This window comes from Lepidothrix coronata, unplaced genomic scaffold (genome assembly GCF_001604755.1).
Source record: "Lepidothrix coronata isolate B3197 unplaced genomic scaffold, Lepidothrix_coronata-1.0 Scaffold26, whole genome shotgun sequence".
Classification (NCBI taxonomy): domain Eukaryota; kingdom Metazoa; phylum Chordata; class Aves; order Passeriformes; family Pipridae; genus Lepidothrix; species Lepidothrix coronata.
The window spans coordinates 2245460-2267549 of NW_016690206.1; the positions used below are offsets into that span (position 1 = coordinate 2245460).

Below are 22090 nucleotides of genomic sequence, written 5' to 3' on the forward strand. Positions count from 1 at the left end.
ATATTAGTTAACAGCTAGCAATACACATACCTACTGTTTAAAAAAATATAACCACACCATTATAATTAAAGTTAGGACAATATTTCTGCAATAAAAAAATGCATTTCCAAGATTTATAATTCAAACATAAAGAAAAAAATCCTTCTGGGATGAAGCTCAGCATACAAGGTCATAGCCGACAACAAATTTGTTTTACCAATTTTCAGATAAATTGATTCTGCCATTTTGAGTGCTGCAGGTGTAAATCAAAACAGAGATTTACCTGTTTAAAGCCAACACTGTTGGCCATGTACTCATCTGTGCCAGCATCAAGATTTTTATGGCCTTTCATTTGGAACAAACTTAACCTTTAATCTAAATTGCATGTTATCTGTTTTACATATAAATATGTACATATCTATATACACACACATACATATATTTACATGCATAATAGAGGACTTTGTGATCCCTGCAGCTGACATCTCCCTTTGAAGGCTAATTCCATTATCGAATATCTCCCCTAATGCACACTGTCTTGTATGAATTACAGACCCGACCCATATTTTATGTCTGTCCTGCTACGAAGGTGTAATTTTCCAAAGGAAGCTTAAGCACAAAATCCTCCACCACTTTTGTTCCAATCTCATAGCTATGGCCAGCTGTGGCCAGTCTGTCCTCGACTGTCAGCATGCTACCTGGCTAAAAATCTTTGCCTTGTTGGGTTTTGTACTCTCAGAAAAGTATAAATGGGTTCATCATTCAGGCTGTACTTGTAGATGTCTTGTGGACAATAGGCCCATTAGGATCCATGAGGACTCTTGCTTTTCTTGAACAAATTTAGAAAACTAAAAGCAGATATTTATAATCAGTCTAGTTTACTTCCATCAGCACACAGCATTAAGTTGTACAAATGTAGATGTCAAACAAATGCTTGTTCCAAATATAATTTTCTCATTTTCTAAACTGATACATACCAATATTCCATAAGTGCTGCGAACACAAGCCCTGTATTGCTGCAATGGGTTTAATAATATCCTTGACCTAATTCATCAACTGTCACTGACACCAAGACTAACTCAGCTTTTTATCTTTATTTCAACTGATAAAATATTTGTCTTGAAAACAGTTGACCCATATTATTAATTTCTAGTATTGAAGGAAAATTCGTCAAGAGTCCTTCCAGGGGTCAGTTTTCCTTCTAGGAGAAATTTGCATAGGACGGTTTGCTAGTAACTGCATGCCTTTGGGGAAAGTCTGTACATCAGACTGAGAATTAAATGGCATTTTGAGCACCTTAAACCATGTAAGGTTCCTGTACAATACCATTTAAGAACTAAAAATCACCTCTGTGTTATCTCAGAGATGTAATTATGGTGTAAAGTCATCAGACATGACATGCACCAGCATAGCCGAAAATGTAATATGTGCAGTAGTAGTGTGGTCTGGAAGTACATTTTTCAAGTCATGCTCTGTCTTGAAAGCAAGATGAATGCTATAGTGGCTAATTCTGCAGTAATTGAATTGCTGTGTTTGACTACAATATTTTTTTAGACCTATTTCAACTGAATATTTGCTTATAATTATTTTCATCTCCAAACTACCTTCCAGTTATCCATAGAGAGTTATGTTTCTCCTACAACTTCACTTATTGTATGATTCTGTAATTCTTTCCCTCCAATCTCTTAGCACATTCATAATTTTTAGACAAAATTTGTGATGTCATATGGCTTAGAGAAGTTTTATTTGGTTGGGAAAGATTTATTTCATCCCTGTTTTCCTATTTTTTAAAATCTTTATTTAATTTCTTTTAAAATTTATTTGGAAACTAATTTTACTGGGTTAAAGAAAGACAGTGGAACTAATCTAGTAGAAAGAGCACATTTCCCCCTATCACAAGTCAAGAAACTAAAAACTACTGGCTGATTAGATAGCTGAATTATCACCTATCTTGGCCTCTATCAGTTTGGAAAGTGATATGTATGATAGTCCTCAATGATGAGATGTGTGAATGTATTTGTACTCGTGGGTATATTCACTGATTTTCAGCTTTTGAGTCTTTATATTCATCTCACTCAACTTCTGTCTTTTCATTTGTCCAAGACTTTTTAGAAAACCATTCTTCACTTGGAGAAATGGTTGTGCTTCACTTTCTGTATTTATTAGGATCGTAAGTAATAATAACAAAAATATTGAACTTGGATATGCCCAGAGAGACAAAGGAAGATTCTAATAAAGTTGAGAACACTTTCCAATGTCCCAGTCTTCCTTCTCATCCTCCAGTGTAGAAATATTAATTCTGTTCCTGCAGTTTGTAACTGGCTAACTGAATAACCTGTTTGAATATCCTCTTTTCTGCCTCAATTTATTTACATGAAAAATGTGTTGACGATGTTTATTGAGTACACTGGATGTAACAATGTTGGAAGCAGTATTATTACGTTCATGGCAAGAAAGCAGACAGATTACATGACTAATTACCTCTGGGAAACTATTTACAGTTTAGATGACTTTTCAAAAGCATCAAAAATGGTGAGTCAAAGGAATTCAGTTTTCAAAGTTGGTATGTCATTTGAAATATGAGAATCCCAAATGCTGCAGGAATTACACATTAACTGTTCAACAAGTTGTTTTATTCCAAAACATTAAGCTAAAGTATGCTTCTCAATAAAGGACAACATACTCCATTACTGGGGACACAGCCCTGGAAATTTGTTATTAAGTATCTGCAAAAAACCAAACCCTTCTGATCTCTGTTTTTATTGTATTCTAGGAAGAAAGTGCAGAATGAGTGTAAAACGTTTGCTGACTATTGAGAGGCCTGAGAAGTTAATGGATTTTACAATTAATTAATAAAATATATAAGGACATATTTCTTAAAAATTATAAAGACACTAAGAAAACTGAAATCTTGCAGAGTCTTCCTCCACTGAAAGTGAAGGATGAAATTTAATAAACTCTTTCTTGCTGGAACTACATTTTCTAGTATTTCAGAAAAACGTGTATTGTTTGCAACACATTTTTATATGTTAACAATGTTTAAACAGACGTTGGGGGTAAGATCATTTCAATTGGAAAAAAATAGGTTTTAAAACTAGCAAAACATTAACAAAGTTAATTTAACAGAATAACACACAGGGCCTACATAATCCAAATATTTGAGAGAATAGAAGAGTACCTCAATAGAAACAAATAAAATAAAAATGTTAAGGGCTACCAGAGCAAAAAAATAGTTTGAGTTATGCTCTTCATCTAAAATAAGATCTGACAGACTCAATCTTGCCTTCAATGCACTTAAAGCCAAATGGAATTACTTCGAATTCAACAGTATAGCACTTGGTTTCAGTAGGGTCTCAGAGACATATGAGAGTTGAATGATACTCAGTTTTGTTCTGATAACCATGCTTAGAGGACAATTTTCCAGATTCATGAAAATATTTCAAGATGCCATAAAAATTATATATTTCAGGAAATTATTATATAAACTGATATGGATATGAGAGTAGTCATTTATGAAAATAAACTTCTGGAAAAGGTTTAAGGGAGCATGCCTTTTTGTTTCTAAGATGCACATGATGTTTTCCATCCCTTTTGTTTTCCTTGGGTTTTTCTCACAAAATGAGATCCTTTGTGCAAGGTACAGGGAACATGCTGAAAAGTCACAGGGCCACAAATCCAGTTAATTAAAAAAATAGAACACAAAAATTATCTGTTTGTGAAGGTGGGGTAAAAACATCAACAAACACTGGTTCTTTTTCTACAAACTGGAGTAACTTTGGTAAAATCAACCATACAAACAGACCTTTAAGAAAAAAGAAGACATATAAACACAAACACAATTGCAAGGAGAGTTTTGTAGTGCCATTGCACTTTAGAATCCTGACTCTTTCTTTAGTGACCCTTGTGTAATGCCTTAAAGCATGAAATTTGTTAATATCATGTCAAGGCAAGCAAGAGAAAATTCAGCACACTAGAACAGGGAGGAGTGCTAAAATATTAATATATTATCAAATGATTATTCATATTTCTGCAAAGTGTCTGCACTGAATATAGCACCAGTCAGAAAGTGAAACAAATGACAGAGTCTAATAATTTTAGTCAGAAGCTAATGCAAAAAGAGAACAGATTGGAAACCTTTGCCTCCTCCTCAGGGACAGAAAAGACTGTTGTCCCCAGGAAGCAGGAAGTGAGGGAGAAAAAGTGCAGGTGGCTGACATCACCCCACCCAGCATTAAGCAGAAGTGATTGCCTAATTGAATAACCTTCTGTTGGCAGAAAGGCATTGTTCAGAAACGGGTGATCCCACTCTCCTGTCCTTGCAGCAGCTGGCATTCAGTCAGATGGCCAAATAAAAACATCAATGTAAAGAGCAGGACAGACACCAGCTGTAAAATCCATCTATCCAGACACCTGTGGAGAGAATTTTAACAATGTTGCTTGAGGGAACAGAAAATTAGACGGTTTTTAATAGGCTAAAGATTGAATTTGGATTTTAACATTTAGCTCCCATAAGCAGAGTCATTCCAGATATTCCAGTTACAGGAAATCTGATGAAGTATGTCAAAGACAAGTTTCTTCGTTGTAAAAGGGACTTGTGTCTTTTAGTTGTCTGTTAGGTAAAGAAAAAGGAACATGCTTGTTTTTAGCAACATGATAGCAGTGAGGGAAAATGAATGGATAGTTTGGGGCTGAAGACTGTAAAGTCAAGCAGTCATTTCTATTGCTGTGTATGCTTCCTTGGTTATTTGTACAAATTTCTAAAATTCTTTGAATGACAGTTTCACAAAGATATAGTGCAGATATTACTACTCTTCCTCCTGCTTTTTATCTTTCCTATCTGTTAGAGATGCCAGAGTGGGGCAAAAACTCTTTTCTGCTGTTTAGAAACAATTAGGCCAGTCAAACTTTGATCAATTTTGGTTTTTCAAAAACCATTATTATTAGTATAAATAACCAAAGTTCCCTACCAGAAGCCAAGCCTGTATTTTAAAAATTAAAATATTTAATTCACTAAAGCACTTGAAAAAGTCCTTAACCTTAACGCATTCTTAAATGAATGAAATTGAAGCATGTGCTTAAATGTTTGGCTCAATGATGGGACAGCTCAAATGCTTCTCTAAATCGCAGGAGAAGTCTGACAGAATGCTCACACACCTGAAAACATAATGACATATTTCTCTACAAACATTTAACAAACTTGTAACACAGAGGAACACTTGTTACACAGAGGAAAATAAAAAAAAAAAGATTTTAATTGTGAATGCCAAACATAGATGTGTAATTGATATTATAATACAGGGTAGGCAGAGAGTCATTTCAGAGGAATGATGGGGACAATAGGCAAGAGTCCTTAAAGTGTTAACTACCATTCTCACTTCCTCAGCTTCAAGTTCAAAACACTCAATTGCCAGGTTCACGCTGTTCCTTCATGGACTGACAGTTTTACAAAAATTTGCAACTCTAGCAACTGGGTCTGACATGGTATGATTTGGGGTGAATTATAAGCACTGATGAAACTTAAGTCTATAGTGAATATTCAAACTGAATTTTAAAAGTCATGAAGAGAGTATTCCCAAAGATAGGGTCCAGATGCCAAAGGACATAACTCATAGAATTAATCCTGGGAAACAATCCATAATAATCTGCTCTAGTAGGCCAAATGTCAGCTTTACTGCTGGGAATTTTGCCTAAGCAGTAGACTTGTCTACTGGTAGTATATTCCCCAGGACTAGTCAGTCTGCACAGGCTAGGATTAATGACATGAAGAGGCTACTACTTTTTAAATGACTGTCTTTTAAATAAACATAAAAAGGACCATGTGCCTGCAAATTAAAGATATTGCAGCTTCCAGGATAGTGACCCATGTTTCATTATAGCCACAGACTAGGCTGTGGCTAGCAGAGCAAGGCAATTTTCAGCAAGTGACATCTTTCCTTTCTTTAAGGAGTGCCAAGAAGTCTTTAATGACTACAAGTGCTCAAGGCCTAATTTTATATCTCAGATGAGAGCTAAAAATTTCAGTAAGGCTGCAGCACATTATTATGCAGATCATAGACACTATAATAATTGAGAGGAGAAATCAATTCTGAAGAATATAAGATAATCATTCTGCAGAATAAGCAGTGTCAAAATAAAATCATCTGATATACTGCAATATCTATATACCTTAGTTCACCCTTAGGTTTCAGAGCCTGCAATAATTATCCTTGTTTATAATATCACATAGGCAAGAATACTTGGCTCACACACTGTAGCTGCTCTCTTTATGACCGGGGAAACATCAATAAAATAAGTCTACAACCCAAGAGATAAAATTATTTCAATATTTTTCTTGGGTTTTTCGATAGGATTAGGAGGAATTGTATATAGACTCATAGGAACTATTTGTTTACTTAATCTCTGACCTCCTGAGTCTTTATGTTCTCTACTTCTGCTCCAGATTCCTGCAACTCGCTGCAATATGACAAAAAAGGTCATTAAAGAAACTTGTCTTTTCACACTCCACAGACATTTGCTCAGTGCTACTATCCACTAAATTACTATTATTTGAATATATGTGTGATTAAATAAAAAATATGGCATTCCACTGTGAATGTATATTATATATTTATTACATAAAAAGCATAGGTCATATTCCGTTCAGTCTTAGAATATTTTCAGCTAGGTATAAATATGGTAACAATTTCAAGAGACTCAAATTCCTCTGAAATATCAGATTTCATACTACAGGACATACATGCGCAAGAGAAAGTCAATCTAAAATATCATGCTTTGAAATTAATTCCCCCTTAATCAGGGGGAAAAAAATTGAAAGGGTGACAACATCCTGTATGACAATGGTGAGCTTGATGTGATGTTCAAAAAAATTATTAAAAATCAGAATTTATGATGCAGCAATTGAATCTGTTCAGTTGTGGTGACATGAATTGTCCTGAGTGAATAGCATGCTATATTAATATTTTATATGAAATTCCTGGATTGTATGCCTGATTAATAAGAGGTACTTCAGGTTGAGAATGTATGGCTGTTCAATATGACAAGATTATGAATAATCCTTATTACAGAAAAAGATAATGTCCTCTGAGGTTCAGAACGGACATGTCAATGGAGCAGAGGGAGTTGTATTATTAATCCTCCCATGTTCAAAAGTATGTCAACAGAGGTCAGTACCTATCCCACAGCATTATGCAAATGGATGCATGTCCTAGTTACAGGGCTGGGACCAGTTTATCACTATCTTGGTATAACCAAAACTGAATATTCTACACCCTCTATGTTATTTCTGATGGACTGTTAATAAATGGATTGTTTGCAGCATCTGTCCAGTGCATCTCTGACACCTCAGGCTACAAGCTGAGTGTTAAAGAAACCCCTGCGAGACAGAGAAGTGTTCTTTTGTTTGCCCATTAATGACTTAGCTGTGATAACTCCCCTCTGGAAAGGCATTAACACCTTCACACCCAGCCTGAGGAGTCATCTCTGCTAATGGGCCTGAATGGGCTGACATAATAGGCAGCTGCAATACCTAGAGCAGGAAAGATTCCAAAAATATCTCATGACTCACAGAGTTAAATCACCCATTGGGAAACTCCCCACCTTGGGGAAGGTACTGGGCATTCCCACCTGAACCTGAGCATATATAAACTTCGGGGTTTATGACTTCTGGTACCACTCATTGGATCCAGAGGAGGACCAGAACTTTGACAGAACTGCAATCATCATCTGGACCAACAGGTTTTCTTTTCTATTCTGACAAGATCTATTCTGCTCTTGTCCCAGGGTGCATTTGTTTTTGTGAGTTAAAATGAGTTTTTCTCTGTATCATTGTATTTACTGTAATCTTTTTAGTAAATCATAACTCTGACTTGTAATCTCTCTTGAGTTGGGTTCATTTCTCCTGCTGGTTTACTTTTAAACAAGCACAATGCATTATTAAGGTTTTTACTAGTGTGGTGGTGCATGAAGCTAGAAAATGTAAAGCTGAAAGAAATCCCCATAACCTAAAGGGAAATGGTCACTAACCTGCTACACCACTTAGATCCTTACAAGTCCATGGGTCCAGATGGGATCCATCTAAGATTACTGAGGGAACTGGCAGGAGAACTTGCCAAGCCACTTTCCACCATTTACCAGCAGTCCTGGCTAACTGGGGAGGTCTCAGTTGTCTTTAGTTACCAAATGTGGAGCTGGAACATGAAGGACAACCAGGGGATCAGACCCAGTCAGCATGGGTTTAGGAAAGGCAGGTCCTGCTTGACCAATCTGGTATCTTCCTATGGCAAGGTAACATAGTCATCGGATGAGGACAAGGCTGTGGATGTTGTTTGCCTGGACTTCAGCAAAGCCTTTGACATTATCTCACACAGAATTCTCTTGAAGGAACTGGCTGCTCAGGGCTTGGACAGGTACACTCTTCACTGGGTAAAAAACAATCTGGATGTCTGAGCCCAGAGAGTGGTGGTGAATGGAATTAAATCCAGCTGGCAGTATTTCTTGGTAGTATTTCCCAGGGCTCAGTATTGAGGCCAGCCCTCTTTAATATCTTTACTGATGACTTGGACAGGGAGACCAAGTGCACTCCCAGTTAGTTTGCAGAGGATACCAAGTTAGGTGGGACTGTTGATGACCCCTCAGAGGGATCTGGACAGACTGGATCAACGAGCTGAGGCCAGTGGTATCAGGTTCAACAAGGCCAACTGCTAGGTCCCACACTTGGGTCACAACAATCCCATGCAGGGCTACAGGCTTGGGGAAGAGTAGCTGGAAAGCTGCCCAGCAGAAAAGGACCTGGGAGTGCTGGTCAACAGCTGACTGATGATGAGCCAGCAGTGTGCACCAGTGGCCAAGAAGGCCAATGGCATCCTGGTCTGTCTCAGCAATAGTGTGGCCAGCAGGACCAGGGCAGTGATTGTCACCCTGTACTCGGCAGTGGTGAGGCTGTACCTCGAATCCTATGTGCAGTTCTGGGCTCCTCACTACAAGACAGACATTGAGGCGTTGGAACATATCCAGAGAAAGAAAACAAACCTGGTCAAGGGTCTGGAGCTCAAGTCTTACGAGGACCAAGGGGTTGTTTACCCTGGAGAGGAGGTAGGTTAGGGGAGACCTTGTCACTCTCTACAATTACCTGAAAGGAGGGTGTAGCGAGATGAGGGTTGGTCTCTTCTACCAAGTAACAAGTGATAGAACCAGAGGAAATGGCTTCAAATTGCACCAGGGGAGGTTTAGATTGCATATTAGACAAAGTTTCAACACCAAAAGGGTTTTCAGGCTTTGGGACAGGGTGCCCAGAGAAGTGCAGAACTAAAAGTGTTTCTAAAGATAAAAGTCTCTCATCATTTTATATCTAGGTTAAGGACTGACATCAAGAAGGAACAGAAATGGCTCTTGAAAATAAAAAGTGGTGCACTAATGAGATTATTTCATGGGAATTTATGTTTGGTTAGCCAAACAAAAATGACTACCTATGGAATTACACAAATATTCTGAGATGAAAAAATATATTGAGAGGACTCATCAAATTTCATTCCTTGTTTCCTTGTCTGACTGCCCAGGGTTTTAAACTGCTGATAAGCGCTATTACAATGAATCATATGATTGGTTCATGTCCAGTTTTTACTTAGTTATGTTACACTTAGAAGTGCTCTGGAACACTGGACCTTCCTGGGAATGGCTGGTGTTTGAAGCCTTTGAAAATGAAAGCCACTTTCAGTTGAAGCAACAGTAAAGGAATATGGCTTTTGAAAAACTCTGGCCATCACTGACAAGCAATTGCTTCTGAATAAAAAAAAAAAAAAAGAAAATCAGTGTTTTGATCCCCACTCTTGTTGTATGCTTCATGGTGAAATCAGTGAAGAGTTAGAGAAAAGCCAGTGTAATAGAACTGTTCACCAACCCTCATTCAAATTTCAAAAAACAATGTTGGCAGTTTGGGGAAATGGAGCGACTTAAATGTCCTAATCCCCCAATCCTGACAGTGAAGACTACCTGGAACTATGACTACCTGTCTAAGCAAAAATTTTGATGCATTTTTTAATGCCAGAAAATTGTAGAGTCATATAGTGCTGTGCTCAGAAATATTTCCTGAGGCAGAACTGCAAGGGGCTAATAATTTGCAAGGAAAAAATACCATTACAATTTTCAGACAGCTTTGTGGTTATAACCACAAGGGACACAAATCCAAGAAGCAGATCTAACATTGTCCAGAAGAAAAAAGACAAAATATTGCCTTTTAAAATTATTTTAGTTTCAATGAGATTCAATAAAATCAAGTATAGTTGAAACAAAACACACTTATCACCTAAAACAGATACTGAAGTGACATGAATTATGCCTACACAAAGCACATACAGGCTCTCTCCTTCATGCCTGAAGAATCTGACGTGAAATAACAAGTTCTGGAGTTACAAGTCCTCCAATAATACAACATTGTCTGATGTAATAGGGATTACTATTTCCGATCACTTCTGCCCTGTGACCCAACAACTGAGGTATTTACTCAGGATTGTCAAAATCTATCTGAGGAGATACCAGAATATAGTTATATAGAAGCATTGTGTTGAGCTGTTGGAAAAAAGATTGCACTTAGATAATACGTTTAGTGCATGCTCCTATATAATTATCACTCTGGCTGCAGAGTCTTAAACACATACAGTGAAGCAGCCACATATCTCCATGCAGTTCTTTGGCAAGTCAAAACACTGACAGTATTCAGGACATGTTCTGTAACCATCTGGACATCATAAAACAGGGAAAGGAAATTAAATTGGAGATAACTTGCCAACTAATTTGATCAATTCAAAGCTAAGAGTAGCACTGCAGTTTTTCCAAGAGGTGACACAGATCTGCATTACAAATTGTTAGGGTTTTTTTTTTTTTAATAAAACAAAAATTTGTATGTTTTAAAAATAAAAGATGAAATCTATGGAAAATATTTGGCTTTCATTGAAAAAAAACCCCAAACAACATTTTATTTGACATATAGGTGTTTGACATTTCAATTAATGAAAAATTTTGACTTCTTTGTACTACTTTTGTAGTACTTTCCTCATATTTTTCCAATGTTGAGAAAATAATTAGAATCAAAAGATCTGTTATTTGTCCAGCTTTCACTGGTCATATTTAGGTGAGTTTCCCAGACAGAATAAGTCAATCTTTTGCTCATATCCTTAATCAATGTGTCCTATGACATACCACCTCTGTTCAGACAAAATACCAACCTTGGCAGACTTTGCTAGATTTTATATCTTTAATTCGCTTATCTATTCAAAGGATAAAATGAACCAATATGAACAACCAAAATAAACTGTAATTCAGCTTCCAGTCGCCCCTGAAATTGCGCAGGATCTTCTGCTCCAGCTGGATCCCTACAAATCTATGGGACCTGATGGGATTCATCCAAGAATCCTCAAAAATTTGGTGGATGTCATTGCAAAATCTCTCTGAATGATTTTAAGGTGGTCTTGGGAATCCTGAGAGGTTGCAGCTGACTAGAAGCTGGCAAACACTGTCCCGACTAACAAGAAGGGCAAGAAGGAGAACTCTGGAAACTACAGGCCTGTCAGTCTCATTTCTGTGCCTGGTAAAGTTATGGGGAAGATTATTCTGGGAGGTATCAAAAAACACCTAAAAGACAATGCAGTCACTGGTCACAGCCAGCACGGCTTCATGAGAGGAAAGTCCTGTTTATCAAATCTGATTTCCTTGTATGACAAGATAACCCACCTAGTTGATTGAGGAAAGCCAGTTGATGTCATCTTTTCGGATTTCAGTAAAGCTTTTGATACTCTCTCACAGGATCCTTCTGGACAAAATGTACAGCACACAGCTCGATAAACATATGTGGTGGATGAGCAATTGGCTCATGGGTCGACCACAGAGGACAGTAGTGAATGGGAGAACATCAGACTGAAGACCTGTGGGGTTCCACAGGGCTTCATCTTAGGCCCAGTGCTCTTCAACATCTTCATAAATGACTTGGATGTGAGACTAGAAGGGATACTAAGCAAGTTTGCAGATGACACAAAATTCAGAGGAGCTCTTGATGCCCTTGAAGGCAGAGAGGCCCTGCAGAGAGACCTCAACAAATTAGAGAACTGGGCAATCACCAACTCCATGAAGTTTAATAAAGAGAAGTGCTGGATTCTGCACCGGTGGTGGGGCAACCCTGGATGTACAAACGGAAGGGAATGAGATGCTGGAAAGCAGCACTGCAGAAAGGGACCTGGGGGTCCTGGTCAATGACAAGTTGAATCTGAGTTAGCAGTGCCCTGGCAGCCAGGAGAGCTAACCATGTCCTGGGGGGCATCAGGCAAAGCATTGTCAGCCGGTTCAGGGAGGTGATTGTCCTGCTCTGCTATGCACTGGGGTGGCCTCACCTTGAATTTTGTGTGCAGTTTTGGGCACCACAATATAAGAGAGATATCAAGCTGTTAGAGAATGTCCAAAGGATAGCAACAAAGATGGTGAAGGTCCTTGAGGAGAAGCCGTATGAGGAGCGGCTGAGGTCACTTGGTCTGTTCAGCCTGGAGAAGAGGAGGCTGAGGGGAGACCTCATTGCAGTCTACAACTTCCTCGTGAGGGGAAGAGGAGGGGTAGACACTGATCTCTTCTTTGTGGTGACCAGTGACAGAACCCAAGGGAATGGACTGAAGATGTGTCAAGGGAAGTTTAGGTTAGGTATTAGAAAAAGGTTCTTCACCCAGAGGATGGTTGGGCACTGGAACAGGCTTTCCTGGGAAGTGGTCACAGCACTAAGCCTGCCAGAGTTCAAGAAGCGTTTGATTGATACTCTCAACATGGTGTGACTCTTAGGGATGGTTCTATTCAGGGCTAAGATCAAGATGATGGAAAGGTGATATCTGACCACAGATTTGAATTCTTGATGCAAGCTTCATTCATCCTTAGAAATAGATTTACCAGTATATAAGACAACACATAAGATCTCTATTGCTTATAATTACTGATATGTAAATTAATGTGTAGCACTTTTAGATTTCATCTCTTATAAAAAAATTGTAAAATGTGTAAAGACTTATGTAGTCTTCTTGCTTCCTAGGCTGGGGATAATCTTCAATAATGTAAATAATAATTAAAAAAACCCAAACAAAAGACCAAATCTTTCTCCCATACTACCATGATGATGAACTTAATTCACAGTATAAAGAGGAAAAGTCTAAAAATCATATGTGATGTACTTTCATTTGTGTGTGATGGAGTCCAGCTTTCCTTGAGGTGGCTGAACACTTACCTGCCCATGGGAAGTAGTGAAAGAATTCCTTGTCTTGCTTTGTTTTTCTGTGTGGCTTTTGGTTTCCCTATTAAACTGTCTTTATCTCAACCCATGAGTTTTCTGGCTTTTACTCTTCTGATTCTCTCCCATATTCTTCTGGTGAGGAAGCGAGCGAGTAGCTGCATGTGCCTTGGTGGCTGGCTGGGGTTAAAACATGACATGTCACTTACTATTATTTTATATATTGTTTCAGTAATTATTGCCAGGGTAAATTTACTCACTTGGGCTAAAGGAGAAAATGACTGTTTCTCCAGATTATACTTCCACTACCATTTCATGCTGTGACAAGTCCTTCCCAGGCCCAAAAAGCAGTGCCCACACAGCCGAGCAGTGCCTCTCTCTGCAGTATACCTGACATTACACCCAGACTCTGCTACAAGAACATTTTTGTGATATGCAGTATGGTAAAAGCCAAGTATCTCCTTTTCTGCTTAAAGACAATGTTAAACTGTAGACATGGTGACTGAAGTCCTTGAATTTGTATTACTACAGAAGTGTATTTTTCCATGCTGTTTTTTTTGCTCACTAGCTTTCAAACATATTGTATTATTGTGAAGATCTTCCTGTCTTCCCTCAGGTGAATATTGAATATTAGACAGCTCAAGGGAACCTCATTACAGTATTTCAGTGCATAAAGGATGGCTACAAAGAGGACAGTCTCTCACTTTACATGGAGCCACATGAAGAAGACAAGGGGTAATGGTTAAAAGTTGCACCAGGAGAGGTTTCATCTTGACATAACATTTTTTTACAGTGAGAACATTCACTGGAACAACCTCCCCAGGGATATGGCATACACATCACCAGAGCTTTTCAAGATGTGATTAGAAAGATAATCTCATGTAGTCCCATCAAAGGTGGGACTGCATGATCTTTCAAGGTCCTTTCCAATCTGCACTGTTTCATGATTCTCTGGTAGCTCTTAGACATTACAGCTATGGGCTCACAATCATACAACTGCAAACTCTTTTTTCCATTAAAAGCTTATCTATGAAGGAAGACATGTTGGGTGGCAAAGAAGTCTTACTGTTCTTCAGTGCAGATGTGATCCCTGGTGAACCTGAACTGGTACAAGAACTCATACACTTTCTTCATTTCTTGTAAGGTTTGAGATTGCTAAAAGTGTTTCTTTGTAGAGTTTTGGATTTTCTGATTTTTTTTTCAGTATATAAATTTAATTTTCAGGGAACTTCTGATCCTACACTTCTCTTAATGTCATAGTCACCACCTATGATAGAGCAACATATTGAAGCTACTTTTAAATTAGCTAATCAAAATACCGTAAGAAAAATAGGCAACATGGAAATCAAAACAGGAAAGCAGACCTGCCTGAAATATTCCTACTGTTTCTCTGTTCAACCTCCGTTCACAAGCTAATTTCTTTAAATGTACCTACTCTATCTAATTTTATACTATAGCATAGCCACAACATTGACTGCAGGACGGAAATGCATAAAATAGTGCTTGTAGTAATAAAGAAAATTGAATAGCATTCTTTAAGGGTTTTACTCTATAACAGTTAACAACTCTTATCACTAAAAAAGTCACACTGTGTTCTTAAGAACAACAACTTGGATAGTATTTCATCATCATCAATTATCATTACAATCATAAAAGAAAATGCTAGAACTTGAATGGAAAGCATCTGAAACTAAGTGCAGATTTTATCTGAACTTAGAATGATACTTTAGTACCATTCCTTAAAATATTCAGTCAAGCCTGAAAATCTGTAATGCAAACAATACAAATTATTTTTTCAACTTCACATGTGAAATCAATTTCAGGTCTAGTGATCGGTGGGGCCTCGATAGAATGTGTGATTGATATAGCTCATGTGAATCTTTGCAACATGGTCATTAAGCTCATTTTGGATGAAGTTGTTTTAATCTTTGCCTAAACCCATAAAAAATAAACAGTACATACAATATCAGAAACTATAAAACATTAGAACAGTAAACTACTTAAGAACAGCCTTTCATGGATTCTATACTTCAGAACCTTGAAAATAGCACTGGTTAAACACAGAAACAAAAAAATAGTGAATGTACTGACAAATTAAAAGGGACTACGCAGTCTACTGAAACAGTGTGTGTGGCTGTTTGTTTATTCTACAGTTAATAAATTCACAAAACAGAATTTAGAAGACTAAGAAAATGTATTTTTCCAGAACATTCTTTTCTAATAAAGCATAATTTCCTCTACCTGATTTTTGAAAGTCAAGCCCTTGCCAGTCTAGAAAGCACAAGAAACACAGAGTCAATGCAGAAAGGAAGGTAATACTTAAACAACTATGTGCCTTAGCTAGACACACTGTAATATCAGATTTTTCTAAACATTAATCCTTTTGGGATTGAAGTCTAATACGTGATTAGCATATACTGTTTGTAAATAAACCCAAGGACATTAACTAGTCTTGGTTTTACATTCTTTTGTTACTGAGGCAAGAGAAAAAGTAAGTGTTTTTAAACCTTGTTCAAGAATCTTCAGCAGTTAAAGCAAAAATGATTTTTACAGCGTGAAGTACCAGGAAACTCAAGAAACAAGCAGTACAGTCACAGTAAAGGGGAAACTACTCAGTACAAAAAAAATCTTATGGAGTCAGTTTTGGGCCCATGAAGCTACAGAGAAGAGTGAGAGTCCCAGTTGGAATGACCACCTGATTGCCCCAGCCCGTTTCTTCTCTCTCACAGTAGGAGTAGAAATAATGGCTTTCTGCAACTCTAGCATGAGCAAATTGGGCAGTGCTGCCATGACACGGAATCAGTGTTCAATATTTTATCATCCCAGGTCCCTCCATGGCTTGCCTGTAGGATTGCTTCATGTTTGGATCTTGTACAAATGTATAGTATTATAAAAAAGCAAAACACCACAATTTTTTCACTTGAAATATTTTTAAATTATTATTGTAAAGAAAGTGAAATCTTTTTCCACGCACTACTTAGTCTCAGATAGGTAGAATGAGGAATGGATAGGAAATTAAATACATCTGTGAATTCCAGCCCTGCTCAGAATATGACAATATCCACTTTAAATTGTGTCCTAGCACTCCTTTGCATTCAACATGGTGTGGTTTTTTTTCTTTCACTTACTACTACCTCTGTAAATTGGCAACAAGAGAACTTCAAGACAGTGTCCATCTCTCACTTTACAGAATTTTTCTTGATACTGTACAGTGGATACATTTTTAAAGTTTCACCAAGAGGTAATATGATGGTTTTGACTGGGGTGGAGTTAATTTTTTTTCACAGTGGCTGGTGTGGGGCTGTGTTTTGGATTTGTGCTGAACACAGGGTTGATAATATAGAGATGCTTTTGTTATTGCTGAGCAGTGCTTACACAGAGCCAAGGCTTTTTCTACTTTTCATACTGCCACACTGGCGAGGACACTGGGGATGAATGGCAAGTTAGGAGGAGATGCAGCCAGGATAGGTGACCCAAACTGACCAAAGGGATATTCCATACCTTATGTCATCACCCTCAGTATATAAAGGAAGAAGGAGGAAGGGAGGATGCTTGGGGTGATGGTGTTTATCTTCCTGAGTAATTGCTACACGTGATGCTACATCTCTCCTGGAGATGGCTGAACACCTGCCTGCCCATGGGAAGTAGTGAATTCCTTGTCTTGCTTTCCTTGGTGCATGCCTTTTGCTTTCCTTATTAAACTATCTTTATATCAATACACCAGTTTTCTAGCTTTTACCCTTCCAGTTCTTTCCCTGATTCCACTGGTGGGGAAGGGACTGAGTGTCTGGGGTTGTCTGGTGTTTGGCTGCTGGGTGGGGTTAAATCACGACAGTCCTTTTTGGTGACTGACATGTGGCACGAAGGGTTTGAGACAATGACAGATTTGATTGTGATGTACGAGACTTAATTTATAGCTGTTAGTGCTGTTTAGCTAGTAATGAGTAGGCTCCTGTTCTTGCCATGAGGCTTGCTGTCCTGACTATATATAAGAATCTAGTGCTCATTAATGGCCACTTTTTGCTTTTGTGCTTGCTGTAGTGTTGTACTACTGATCTCCTCACTGTATTGTGCCTGGGAACATTTTGATAACAGCCATGCTGATGTGCCTGGACTGGCAGCTGGCCAGGGTATTGCTGCTGTTTTCTGTGCTGCTATACTGGACAGGCTGGAATTCGACTATGAACTTGAGTTGGAGGGACTGTGATGTGTGAATGGGTCCACAATGGAACAGAAAACCACCAGCAGCCTATAGAAGATCGCATACCGGAACATATGGATGCCTGAAGGAGGATGTGACCCTGTGAGAAGCCTGTGCTGAAACAGGTTTGCTAGTAGGACTTGTGACCTCACGGGGAACCCATGCTGGAGCAATTCTTAAAGAACTGCAGCCCATGGGAAGGACCCACATTGGAGAAGTTTAAAGAGGACTGTCTCCTGTGAGTGGGACCCCATGCTAAAACAAGGGAAGCAAAGGTTCCCTTGCAGTCAATGGTTAAAACCATGGTGAGGTAGGCTATCCCCCTGCTGGACATGGGAAACTATGATGTGGACTATACTAATGGTGAACTCATTGAATATTTTTATTAGGAATACAGAGGGAAAGATAACTATTCCTGAGCTTCATACATTTTGCTGCTGATGCTGAATTCAGAAGAGATGGCAAAGACCATCTCAGCAACCCTTGTCATTACACAACTTTTTTTTTTCTCTGCCAATACAATACAGTTACCATGGTGCTATTCATGGCTCTAACGTTTTGATTACATGCAATCATTTGCAAAGGTAAGGACTGCTATGGTGACCACAGTAGCACTTAGTATTTTTCATCTTCAAAGGATGTGACGGGCATCAGGTCATTTATTCTCATAGCCCTTTTATTCTGTTTATAGAGTTATGGAGAGACAAATTCAATCCTGACTGTAAACAAGCCCAACCATCTCAGCTTTATCACTAGAGCTTAAGCAAGCTAGTTAGCATGTTATTATCCAGTGCCAGAAAGATTATTTTTGCTAACATCAACAGTAAGTTGATTTTACATGGCACTTCTGAAAATCAATGAATGGTTAAGTTCTGCAAAGCAAGGAAGCCTGATTATCAATCCAGTAAATCTCATAAGTAGTCTAATTGTGCAAGACTGTGAGTGATCCTACTGACTTCAGTTTAAAAGCTTGAGCACAACTACAGACATTTTACAGGTCTGGGAATGTAAAAACAAGCACTTTCAGGATAAGGACAATTGTCAATAATCAGCTGACGATGGAGGCACAGATTGTTCTGGCATCTAATTCCAAACTTGCTCTTTTAGATTGTGCTCTCTCTGTTAGCCATCCAAAAGCAGCTTGCCAGTTCGTTACCCTCCCTTTCTCTTCTCTATTTTACTGTGCACAAAGACAACAGGCATATATTTGAGATGTGCACAGAACCATAGCCATACACTTTACCTTATACGCTACATGCACCAGCAACTATTAAAACCTGATGGTCCCGAAAGGCCGTGGCCATTATATATCTAGGAATGCACTCATCACTTAAGTGCTTTCTGAGTGTTTGGCTGCTATATACTCACTGGCTCAAGAAGAAACACAGAGGAGTTCTGCTGCTTATCTGCTGGTTTTATACGTGAACCAGAACAAAGCAACGTCCCAGTGTATCAATATGCAAGCGAATTTTTTCTTAGAAAGCTTCTCACAAAGCTTCTTACAAAGCTTCTTTGAATAGGATGGCAAAATTTTATAAATTAATATACATTAATCCTCAGACATGAATACATATAAGTAAACATTTTATCTGCAGGAGCTGGAGGTTCCCCATAAATTTCACAAATCTTAGGAAATGACTGCATAGCTGTCTTTGTATCCAAAAAACCCTCTCTTCGTCAGTAAACTTCACATCATCCCATTCCTTTTTTATTTCCTTTCTCTGATTTCTCCCCCTTCTGTAACAACAATTTCTTTAGGATGCTTAGAATCTTCTGGTTTGAGCTATGCACCAGGTGGTGTGACAAGTCTGGGTGAAGCTAAAAACACTGAAACCTTTTCATCCACCATCAGCACTTTCTTTTATGCACATATAAAAGAGACCATTCCAAGGAAGACTAATCACTATAAGACTCAAACACGCTTCATCTTAATCACCATAGAAGTGCATTGTGTATCTTTTCCCAGTTTGCAGCTTTCAATTCCCCATATCCTGCATTTCATTACTCCCTGCATTTCTTCCCATAGTTCCGCCCTCTTATTTTAAAATTCTTCCGTGAAATTAATGTCATTTCTGACTTATTTGCTTTTCTTCCAAAACAAAGTATGATTGCTCAGAGTTTTCCCTTGGCTTAAGTCAAGCTTAACATTCTGCCCAATTCCCATGCCTGTCTCTTCCTGCTTCATAACTGTAGGAGTACACATAAGCCAGACTGACAGCTGTGTGTAAGGAATGACAGATCCGTTTACCTCTATTAAACCTGAGTTGGGTATACTTAACCTGGCATTTCTCAAAGTATAATACATTGCTGAAGGACTATTAAATAAAAAAAATGTGTCTGGGATTCATTTCTTCAGATATTTACCTTTCGTGAGAACCCCTAACTGAATCCCCTTTACTTGACAGGTTCCAGTTTTTAGTAGCCCTTCTGCTCACAAACTAGAGCTAGCAACTACAGGACACAAGTGCTGAATCCTTCAGGTGTACCATGAAGCCAAGTACACATCAGACCTCTATCCAGAGGATAATCTAATTTATAGTTTAATCTGATATTAAATGTGTAAAATGAGAATCGTGTGAAAGCTGAAGCCAGAAAATCAAAAGTGCAGATTTTACATTCACTCTTTATAGATTATAGAAATCAGATTCATACAGGATTACAGTACAAAGAAGCTTTATGGAAAACCTAGAGTACTCATTATGAAAAAGCTAGAGCACCCATTAAAGGAAAATAAAGAGAATGATTGCTTGAACTCTAATTCAGAAATCCCCATGTAAGGAAACACTAGAGGTGACAAATTTGTTAGGGAGAACTCCTTGAATAAATTAATAACATTTTTTTCTCTGTGTCTGGTACATCTCTGGAACAGACTCAATTTTTTAAGTTTCAGTGCAATTTACAGTCTAACACATTGCATATCTAATAAAGAAGTCTTCTATGCCTAAAATAATACCAGTTATTTTAAAATAATCAATACATCAGACAGATAGAGCAACCACAGCACACTGGCCTTGAAGAAATAGGTTAGTCTAATGTTCTACAGCCCAAGGGAAGGACAGATGATATTTATATTACCCCTGAATATGAATAAGAACACTAAAGTTTATAGGGTTATTCCATTAACCGGATCCATCACCGGACAGAATGAAAATTGTGTTATGTTTCCGGACAAGGTCTTAGGAGAATTGTAACAGGTCCATTGATGTTATTTTTTATTCTGCCTAAATTAAGTGAAGGCTTTACATTTAAAATATTTTCATTTGGCTATAGATCAATGTTCCATTGCAAGTTTCAATTCACCCTGTCCTATGTACTGTGAAAATTTTCTTGCTGTGATTTATGGGAATATTTAATTAGTAAATACTACATAAGTAGCTGTTTGTCCTGCAAATGTTTGTCTTATTAAAAACAGTTGCAAGTCATGTATGAGTACAACTACTTAATAAGATTTTCAATTGAGAATTTTAATTTCAAGATGCACTAGTTGGGAAGTTATCCTCTGAAAAATACGAAGATATTCACAATCTGTGTCTTCTGGCCTCCTCCTATCCAAAACTAACAAAAGGTATGACTCTGACAGTTATGTGACACATGGAGAAGAATTAGGAAGACGGTTGTGATATAGATGTGTTAAGATCTGGTTTAGTGTGTCATTCTGTGGGGCTTGGAGATTCATCATTCCAGCCAAAGAAAGGTTGACTGCTCGACTGTCAGCTCTAATTAGCAAGACTAAGGAGATACAGTTGGTCCATGAAAACATTCCGGTCATATTTTCTGGAGACCAAAGTGAAGGTGCTTTCTCTCAACTATTTTCTCACCTGTGGTATGTTAGATGTGTTCATCTGAAGCTAAATCTCCTTCCACACAATCTCCTGTGCAAGTCTACAGTTGCATACAGGCAAGCAGGGTGGGAGGCTGAAACCACTCCTCTCAGGAGAGAAACAGGCAAGTCTGTGATGAAAAATTTGGGCGGGAGACTGTGTACTGCTTCTAGATGATGGAGTAGTAATTCTCATTACTGCTCACTAGTGATAGTCGAAAGCCTTATTCCTGCTCCTTCTCTCAGCAATAACTGTCCTCCATCTTTTCTATTTCAAATCCATCCTCCACTAGGAGCAACACTCCAAACTGCACATATCGGTCAAAAAGCATGTTTCTTTAGGAGCAGATGGCCAGAGTTTGCAGCATGGCCACCACTACTAGAACAGTTCTATTGTCTCAGTTCACCCACCTGGAAAATTGTGTATGAAAAAAATTAGAAAAGGCATATGCTAATTCATAAAATCAGGACTAAATAAAAAACCCTAACACCTGCTAACCAGACTTAATCTATTTTATCATATGGATTGAACAGTTACAAGAAATCTGTTACTTTTTTAAAGAATTCAAAAGATCCTCAATTCTAAGAATTGAGTGCATGAGTACCATACACAGACTCACACCTATTGTCTAGGAAGAAATGGAATTCCACTCAGAGTATGACATGTAATACCTATGTGCTCTGTGGGGCAGGCAAGGTCATTCTGAAATTACCACAAAGAACCAGCATAGAGGAGGCAGAATATGAAGCATTCACTCTTAGTAGCCTTTTCTTCCCTGAGAGGAGAAAAGATACGTTGTTAGCACTGCAACTAAAGTAGTAAAATCTTAGTGAAGAG

The 22090-nt window shown here is 38.1% G+C and overlaps 1 protein-coding gene across 1 annotated transcript in view; it reads right to left on the reverse strand.

Annotated features, from left to right (window-relative positions):
- Positions 1 to 22090, reverse strand: part of CDH12 (cadherin 12) — a 529677-nt gene that overhangs the window by 256153 nt on the left and 251434 nt on the right. The window lies entirely within an intron of this gene.